The sequence below is a fragment of the Puma concolor genome, chromosome B2 (genome assembly GCF_028749965.1).
Source record: "Puma concolor isolate L17-30 chromosome B2, mPumCon1.1.hap2, whole genome shotgun sequence".
Classification (NCBI taxonomy): Eukaryota; Metazoa; Chordata; class Mammalia; order Carnivora; family Felidae; genus Puma; species Puma concolor.
Genome location: NC_141671.1, coordinates 104,335,107 through 104,344,014, shown reverse-complemented (window position 1 = coordinate 104,344,014; position 8,908 = coordinate 104,335,107). Strand labels below are relative to the sequence as shown.

At 43.0% G+C, this 8,908-nt stretch overlaps 1 long non-coding RNA gene across 1 annotated transcript in view; it reads left to right on the top strand.

Annotated features, from left to right (window-relative positions):
- The first annotated feature begins 1,205 nt into the window (after window positions 1–1,205).
- LOC147581159 (uncharacterized) overlaps window positions 1,206–8,908 on the top strand; it is a 133,631-nt gene continuing 125,928 nt past the window's right edge. Inside the window, exon 1 of the long non-coding RNA XR_015251487.1 lies at window positions 1,206–1,700. This is a non-coding gene — a long non-coding RNA (uncharacterized LOC147581159). The remainder of the gene's footprint in view (window positions 1,701–8,908) is intronic.

Genomic DNA, 8,908 nt, shown 5'->3' with positions numbered 1-8,908 from the left:
ACATGTGTAAGTGTGCATGCAAGCGAGTGTGTTCTTTCTTGGAAGGGAGGGAGGCAGCAGCGATGAAATGCTAAACAACCGGATTGACGATTACAGTTCTAACGAGAAACTGCATGTTGAAAAATAGCAAGAAGATGCCTGAACGCTCCGGTCTAGCTTGGGTTAGAGAAAAAGCTTCTGTAAGGGGACACAGAGCACCTCCATCTGCACCCCTCGCCACCAAAGAACTAGACGCTATTTGTGTGTGAAAGACAAGGCACTGATTTAAAGGGGAGGAGGCGGTCAAAAATCAAGGATACAGCCTAATAAACATTCTCCTACCGCCTACATTTTTGCTCCCAGAGTTTTCACTCGTTTCCACATCAGACCCTTTTCTCGTTTACGGTTAGTAATCCTGAAATGAATAATCTTTTGCTTATGGAGAGGAGAAGCAGTCGAGAGAATGGTTCATTTCTCCTGGTGTTGGCTCGGAATTCTCACAGTTTTATTTTCTGCTTATTGTAGGGAAATGGGTCACACTTTGAGTGAAAAAGATGGTTGGTTCAAGCCAATAACTCTTTGTTCAAGTATTGCTTTGAAAATCACCAAGCTGTACATCGTTACACGAAGCTGCGTCTTCTCACTGTCCACTGCCTTCAGATGCATCATTCACTCACGAAGTCATATTCCCCAGAGCTGATGGAAAGACGTTTCCGTAGAAGTGTATCCTGCCAAACATGTTATCACCCTTAAGGGAGCCCGCTGGCCTGGCCCAAGCCCCCAGCGGCCGAGGTGGACGCGAATTTCTTGTATTAGCGGAGTTCCAACTTGAAAACCCAGCTGGGCTGATCCAAAACCACCATCCAGGCGATTCCCAAAAGCTCATTTAAGGTTGTTGCTAGCCCCCACCCCCAACGTGAATCATGCCCCTTCCTCTGCATCCCCCCTCCTAGTTTTAACTTGGGGGGGATTGCTAGCTAGCTTTCGGATTTTCTCGCAGACGCGTCCTCAGCCCTCCATTTGGGGGCTGCTTTTATTGCTCCTTTGTTACCAGACTGCCGTGTAGCTTTCCCCCCTTTTCTTTCTCGAATGCCTATTTGCCTGGTATCGGCTTGTCTCCCTGGCAACGGCCACGAAAGATTCGGAGCCCCGGACGGGGGGAGGGGAAAGGGGCGGAGCCGGGGGGGTGGTCAGGGAGTGGTGGAGGGGAAAGAGAGGCCGAGCAAGAGACAGTCAGACAGACAGCGTAGCAGATGGCCGCGCGAGGGGGCGGGGTCCAGGCGGAGCGCGGGGGGACCCCAAGCGTCGGGGCGCGAGGGAACCAATCAATTCCCGCAGCCGCTCCGGGGCTAGAAAACAAGTGTAGACGCAGAGATTCGCGCCCCACTAGCGGTCCCTAGTTTACGGTAGAAAACACGATTTCCTTTCGATACGAAAGCGCGTGTAGAGCGTAGTTCGGAGAGCCGGCGGTCCGCAGTAACTGGCTGGGGGAGGCGGTTTGCAGCTGCCCGGGGCGCTGAGCGCTGGGGCAGTTTCTCCTGACCTCTCCCTGCGTCGGGCCAGCCAAGGGGAAAGCCTCGAATGGGAGAGAGGGGTGAAGGCAGAGGATGGGTGAGGAAGGAAAGGGCTGAGAAATGGCAAGAGCCCATCCTGCCTCGGAAACTACATAATGGCAGGGAAGGACCGCCAGCAAGACTGGAACCAGTACAAGTTGCACAGTTGTGAGTATACAGTCCCTCAGGAGTTGGGTGTTCTCGCGCCCAGAGCTAAAGGTTCCAGATCAAACGCTAAGTGTACAAATATGATTATTTATCTAAATATAATTAAAGAACCCCAGAATGCACGGTGAAAATGTAAAACAGGTAAATCCCCGTAACCAACTCACCGAGAGGAAACAGGTTTTTTTTTTTTTTTTGTATTTTTTTCACCAGGGACTAGGCTCTTTATTTCTAAGATGATGGTAATCTGTGTATGATCCTAGCAAAAGAAATATTTATTTAGAATACCTCAAAGTTATTTTTCCCTTAAATTGTTAGCACTGGAAGGAATGTTTAGAGATATTTACACAAATTCTTGGGGGTCTTACTCTGTGCCACACGTACCGATCTAGGCCTTGTTTTCACATCAGTGAACAAGACAGATGCGGTCCCTAGCCTCAGGGAGCTTACATTTTAGTAGATCGTCTAGTTTCATCCCCCCACCAGGTGAAAAACCAGGCCTATGGAAGTTGCCAGATTTTGTCGGAAGGTAGAAGCAGGAATGGAGCTCACTCCCTTGATTCCAAGTCCCCAGCTTCTTCCACTGCTGCCTGGTGCTGTCTGGCCTTCACCTGATGGCACATATTCACTGGGTAGTTCCCCTCATTGGTTCCTAATTTTATTTATTTATTCAGCTGCTGCTAAGTACCAGGAAGAGGGCTAGACATCAGCTGACACCAGAAGTACAAGGGCATGGTCTTTCCTCTCATGGAGCTCTGGCCTCATATTATTATCTCTTAAAACTTCTTAGAATGTGGAGAAAGAGAACAAAAGACAACATTGTGTGCTAAAACAAACAAAAAATAGTAAAGAGGACCGTTGTCTAGATTCCAAATTAAATATGCCTTTTTCATTCGAAAGCTTTCATTCATTCACAGGGCATGAGATCCTACTGTGTTTATGGTGTTGTGCTCCATATTTCATCCTAGATTTTATAGTACCTGAACTTCAATTCCACTGAAATTGATTAGTTTGGAATATAGTGAGTAGCAAAACAGACGTAGTCTCTCATTCATTCAACAGATATTTATTGAATTTCTAGCATGTGCCGGACATTTGGAACGTATCAGGGAACAAAAGAGACAAGAAATCTTTACGGACCTTACGTGCCAGAGTGGAGAGAAAAACAAAACTTCATAACTATAAATAAGCAAATTAAATGGAATGTTAGAAGCATGGAAGTGTTGTGAGGAGGGGGGAGCCAGAGAAAAGTAAGGGAAATGGCAGAATCGAACACTGAGATTGCAAATCAGTTTATAACTGTGAGTGGTCATATGTGCTCTGAAGGGAGATGCAGGGTGCTATAGGATAGTCTAATTTAGTTAGGAGAGTTAAAGAAGGCCCTTTTAAAACAGTGACGTTTAGGGACACTTGAGTGGCTCAGTCGGTTGAACGGCTTCGTGTTCCATGGTTTTTGCTCAGGTCATGATTCCAGGGTCCTGGAATTGAGCCTCGCATCCGGTTTGGCACTGAGCGTGGAGCCCCTTTAAGACTCTCTCTCTCTCTCTCTCTCTCTCTCCCTCCCCCTCCCTCCCCCTCTGTCCCTCTCCCACATGTGTGTGCTCTCTCTCTCTCTCTAAAATAAAACATACTAAAAAAAATGTTGAAGGGGCATTTGGGTGGCTTAGTCGGTTTAGCGTCTAACTCCGGCTCAGTTCACCATCTCATGGTTTGTGAGTTTGAGCCCCATATCCAGCTTTCTGCTGTCAGTATAGAGCCTGCTTAAGATCCTCTGTCATGTCTCTCTCTGCCCCTCCCCTGCTCTCTCTCAAAAATAAATGAACATTTTTTTAATGTAAAAAAAAAAAAAAAAGCAGTGACATGTAAGTGGAAACCTAAGGGAAAGTAGGCATTACTTGGGTAAAGAGTTAGAGAGTTTTGTTCAGATGGACAAAATAGCAAAGCTCCTGAGGAGGAAAGGGTTCAAATGGGTTTGGGAGGAAGCTCAAGTGATTAGTTTGGACATATTTTGACATGCTCGTAAAACATCTTAGTGGAAAAATTAAATGTGCAGATATAAGAATCTGGAGCTCAAGACTGGTTTGGAATATAAATATATATAGATTTGTGGCCATTCCATATATAAATATTTTCTGAAGTCAAGTCTGAGAACATGCGAAAGGCAAGAGATTCCAGAATCACACCCTGAGTAACTTCTTTAAGAGGCTGGGTAGAGATTAGCCAGTTATATCTCAAACGAGCTAAAAAAAAAAAAAAAAGAAAAAAAAAAAGAATTTGATAGTATAACATAAAATAAAATAATAAAACTATGAATAGAAAAAAAGAGAGAGAGAGAGATTGGGTAGAAAAAGAGCCTAGCTGGCAAAGAAGACTGCGAAGGAACCCCCAAGGAGTAGACAGAAAACCAGGAAAATGTGGCGTCAGGAAAAATCAACGGAGATTGTGTTTCAAAGAGTAGTGGTTAGTTTTGTAAAATACTGGTGAGAAGTCAAATAAAATAAAGACTGAAAAGTTTCCATTGGATGTTGCTGGCTTTAGAACAGGATTCTGTATACAGAATACAGAAGTTATGAGTAACAGGCCCCAGAGAAGCTTTTACAGTATGTTGAGAATGGAATCCCGATTCAGTGTTGACGAGTAAATGGTAGGTGAAGAAGATGACAGCATAAATGGCCCTTTCTTTATGAAATTCGACGGGGTAGAGTGTGGAGAGACAGGGTAGTAGCTAGAAAGTGATGATATACTGCTTTTTTGTTTTGGGTTGTGTCGTCTTGAATGGAAGATATTAGAGCAAAGTTGACTGCTCCGGAAATTAATGCAGTAGACCTTTCTACTATAGGTAGATATATGCAAGATATAAGCGAGAAAAGGAGTAATGAATGGGATGAGGTTCCCTAAGAATACAGGAGGGGATGGAGATATAGGGCACATGCTGAGAAACTGGCTTTTGAGAGACCCTGTTCCTTTCCTTAAAAAGGGAAAGAAGAGGATGGCTACAGATTTACTAGAAGGAAAAATGGGAGAATTCCCTTCTGATGGTTTCTGTTTGTCCTTGGAGCCATTAGCTAAGAGTGAGGGAGACCTGGAGTTTAATTGTGTTACAGAAGGTGTGGAATGATGATTGGGAAACATAGGATTGAGATTTGGGGGCACAGTAAGATTTCAGAGCAATCATGAGTGCCCATTTGAGGTTGAAAAATCCTACTGATGCCTCATCGGCATATCAAGCTTTCTCATGTGATGATTTAACTGAACGATAGTGTCCATTACAGTCCTCTTTAAAATCACCAGCCATTCACTTTCTCAACCTATGTCCAAATTGTGTTGCACGCATACAGTCAATAGCTGCACAGAAGTAAAATATGGATTAAAATGACTCAGAGCTCGGGGCGCCTGGGTGGCACAGTCGGTTAAGCGTCCGACTTCAGCCAGGTCACCATCTCGCGGTCCGTGAGTTCGAGCCCCGCGTCAGGCTCTGGGCTGATGGCTCGGAGCCTGGAGCCTGTTTCCGATTCTGTGTCTCCCTCTCTCTCTGCCCCTCCCCCGTTCATGCTCTGTCTCTCTCTGTCCCAAAAATAAATAAAAAACGTTGAAAAAAAAAAAAATGACTCAGAGCTCATAATGCTCCATTACGGTTAATCCTATATGATTTCATGCAGATGTGTATAAACTTAAATAGAAAGAGAAGAGAATTTACTGTGTGCCAGGCACTGCACTGTGTGAGCCTATGCTAGGCTTGTGTTTCACTCTAACTACAAACCCCATGGACTCATATTGTTATCTCCATTTTACAGATTTGGAAATTGATGCTCAGCAAGTTTGAAAAGTGAAATACCGCTAGTGTGTTAGCCATTGTCTATTGAGGGGTGTCTGATTTTAGGACTCTCATAAGGTCTCAATTGGTTGTAACATTGCAGTGGGACCAAATATTTTTGTATGTAGTAGGAGCTTTATTAATTTTTTTCATTCGTACCGAATACTGAAACTTTCTTTAACTTTAAGCTTTGTTTTAGTGCTCCTTATTAACTGTCCAATACCACTCAAATAGAAAGATTCTCGCATAGTCAGGAAACATCAGTGTCACTGGTTATCTGATCTGGAGACTCAAGGACTAACACCTGTACAATAGGAATGAAGTTTCTGGAATGTTGAATGCCTTCCAGATGCATAGGTGATTACTACAAAACCACTGTAAGTGTGAGTATATTTTTAGTCACTGCTCTTCAGGCCTCTCAGTTCAATTAGCATAAGATTTTATATTTGAAAAGGTTACCAAAGGGTGGGATACATTCTAGATTATAGAAGGGTAAACAAAAAGCAGGAAAAATTAAAATTTTAAAGGAAAGGTTTTCTCCAGAAATTCTCAGTCAAAGCTTTTCTACAGTAGCATTTCCTAGAATTTGTAATATTTACTCTCCAGGGGTAGGCCGAAAACTTTCCATATCATCTCATGAAAGAACAGAGTTGGGAGAGGGAGATAATTACCATCTCCTCTTTGTTTCCAAAGGTAACAGACAACTAACAGAGAGCAATCAAAGTTTACATTAAAAAGATCAGGTTCCTAGTCTTACAGAATTACCTAATTAATTGGCCGACCAGAAGTGACAGTAAAATTCATATGGAAAAAAGTTGACTTTTCAGGCGTGATAGCATAGGAACCATGCAAAGCATAATTTTTCATTGTTATTTGAAAGCCATAAATACTTTCTGATATTAAAAAGTAGATTAACTTCCTGCCTAGAATGAGGTACTTGAACTGTGTGTTTCTTGAAATTAAAGTATAGAGTTATATCAAACATTTATTTTTATTCCAAACGATAATGTCGTGTTTTTTTTTTAAAAAAAGGGTACGTTTGGGGCGCCTGGGTGGCGCAGTCGGTTAAGCGTCCGACTTCAGCCAGGTCACGATCTCGCGGTCCGTGAGTTCGAGCCCCGCGTCGGGCTCTGGGCTGATGGCTCAGAGCCTGGAGCCTGTTTCCGATTCTGTGTCTCCCTCTCTCTCTGCCCCTCCCCCGTTCATGCTCTGTCTCTCTCTGTCCCAAAAATAAATAAACGTTGAAAAAAAAAAATAAAAAAAAAAAAAGGGTACGTTTAACCTTTATAAATCACTTGTTGCAATCTGTAAATGGACAAGTTTTTATTAAGCTGCTGCTAAACCAGACCTGTTAGGTCTGCTCCAGTTGGATGGATCTTTCAAGTATGTTCAGCACACTCTTAGGCTTTCGGATGGGCTGACTGAGAAGGTCACTGACACTCGTTTGCTCAACAGATAGTTATTAAGTATCTACTTTATCCCAGGCACTGCTTAGTGCTTTGCCTACTCTGCCTTATTGAATCCCCAAGGTAATCTTACAAGGTAGAAACCATTATTTCCATTGTATTCCAAACCAAGTCCTCCAGGCGTTACATAACAGACTGGAGTTTTTGCTGCTCATAAGTGGTCTGGGCTGGGTTCTGTATCCAGCTCTTGGTAGTTCCAAAGCCTGTGACACTGTTTCCCTGGATACCATGCTGCCTTAGAGAGAATAAGAATTTTATGGGACGTTTCCAGTTCTCTTGGAGGCTACAAAAATGCCCGAGGCACTAGAAATTAACCAAAGAATATGAAACTTTATTTATGCATCCTGAGAGAAGTATCTAGGGCCACATCCATAAAATGAGAATTTGCATTTAAAGAAACACACACACACACACACACAGAATCTCAGGTCAGATTCTTGACCCTGGAAGCATACTTGGTAACTTTATCCAGAATACAGTCACCACAAATTAGATTGTGTGTAAATGAATAAAAACATGCTTAGGTTGCACCCAGAATTTACCTCTACCTTCCCTAGGGACAAAAGTGTGTGTGCTGCTTAAGGGAGTGAAGTCACTTGGAATGTAGGTAAAAGAGTGTGTCGAACTACAGAGAGGAAGTTACAGTTGGGAAGGAAATCCACATGAGATGTGTGGCTGGGACATGAGATTAGAGGTGAGAGGGTACAGACAGACCTTCACAGTGCCGCTCTGGGAAGATGGTAAGGGTGCCTGGGAAGGAAGCGAATCTCAGCAGGAAATGGAGGGGTGATGACAATGAGGCATTCTTCCATTAAGGACACAGTTGGAATTTGATTTATATTTTGGTTGTAGGTATAAATGTTTAAAGTTAAAGCAGTTTTGCATATATTATTTCATTTAATACCTACAGTAAATTCAAATACCAATTAAGTTAATCCCCTCTTATAAGAAAGTTACATAATTTGCTTGAAGTCCTGTCTTTAACTGGCCAGATCAGCCAGTGCCTGTGGTCTGCAGGGACGGGTCGACTTTCTCATTGCCCCATTCTGCTGTCTCTGTCCTCGAGGGGCATATGCCTTCTACTCCTATCCAACTTTGATATGTAATAAAAAAGATAGTCACGGCATGTTTGTAATCGATTTTGAGTTTTATTCTCATTGCTTCAAATACTGCTTCTATGCCGATGAGACTACAGTCAGCATTTCCTGTCCTAACAGCTAACGCAAATCCCAGATCTTCATTTTCTGCTGCCTCCTTACTGAGCTGGGCATTGCCTTGTGTATATTTCTTACCCCCGCCTCAAATTGAGGTTATCATTTTCCCATCCAAATTAGCATCATGTTCTGAAAGAATTTCATTAAGTTTCTTGGAGGCATTTTTGAATCATTCCTCTCCCACATTTTCCAGGCAAAGAACAGAACCAGATACAAGACCTCAGAAGGGTTCAGTATGGCTAAACACTACTACCAATTAGAAATAAAAACTAAAGCAGGGGCGCCTGGGTGGCTTAGTTGGGTTAGCGTCTGACTTTGGCTCAGGTCATGATCTCGCAGTCCGTGAGTTCGAGCCCTGCGTCAGGCTCTGGACTGACAGCTCAGAGCCTGGATCCTGCTTCAGATTCTGTGTCTCCCTCTCTCTCTGCCCCTCCCCCACTCATGCTCTGTCTTTCTCACTCTCAAAAATGAATAAATGTTAAAAAAAAAATTAAAAAAAAGAAGTAAAAACTAAAACAAAAAATTACCTAACAAACTAAAAGCTTGACATTTTTGCTTGTTTGGGCAACCTGTAAACCTGTCTTTCCCCAGACACCATCTTTCTTTCCCATCTTTTTAAACACGTGATCCCTTGTGTTGCCTTTTCTCCCACTCAAATTACCATTGATTTGACTTTGCAAAATATAAAAATAGTTAAATAGCAAAGAGAGGACTGGA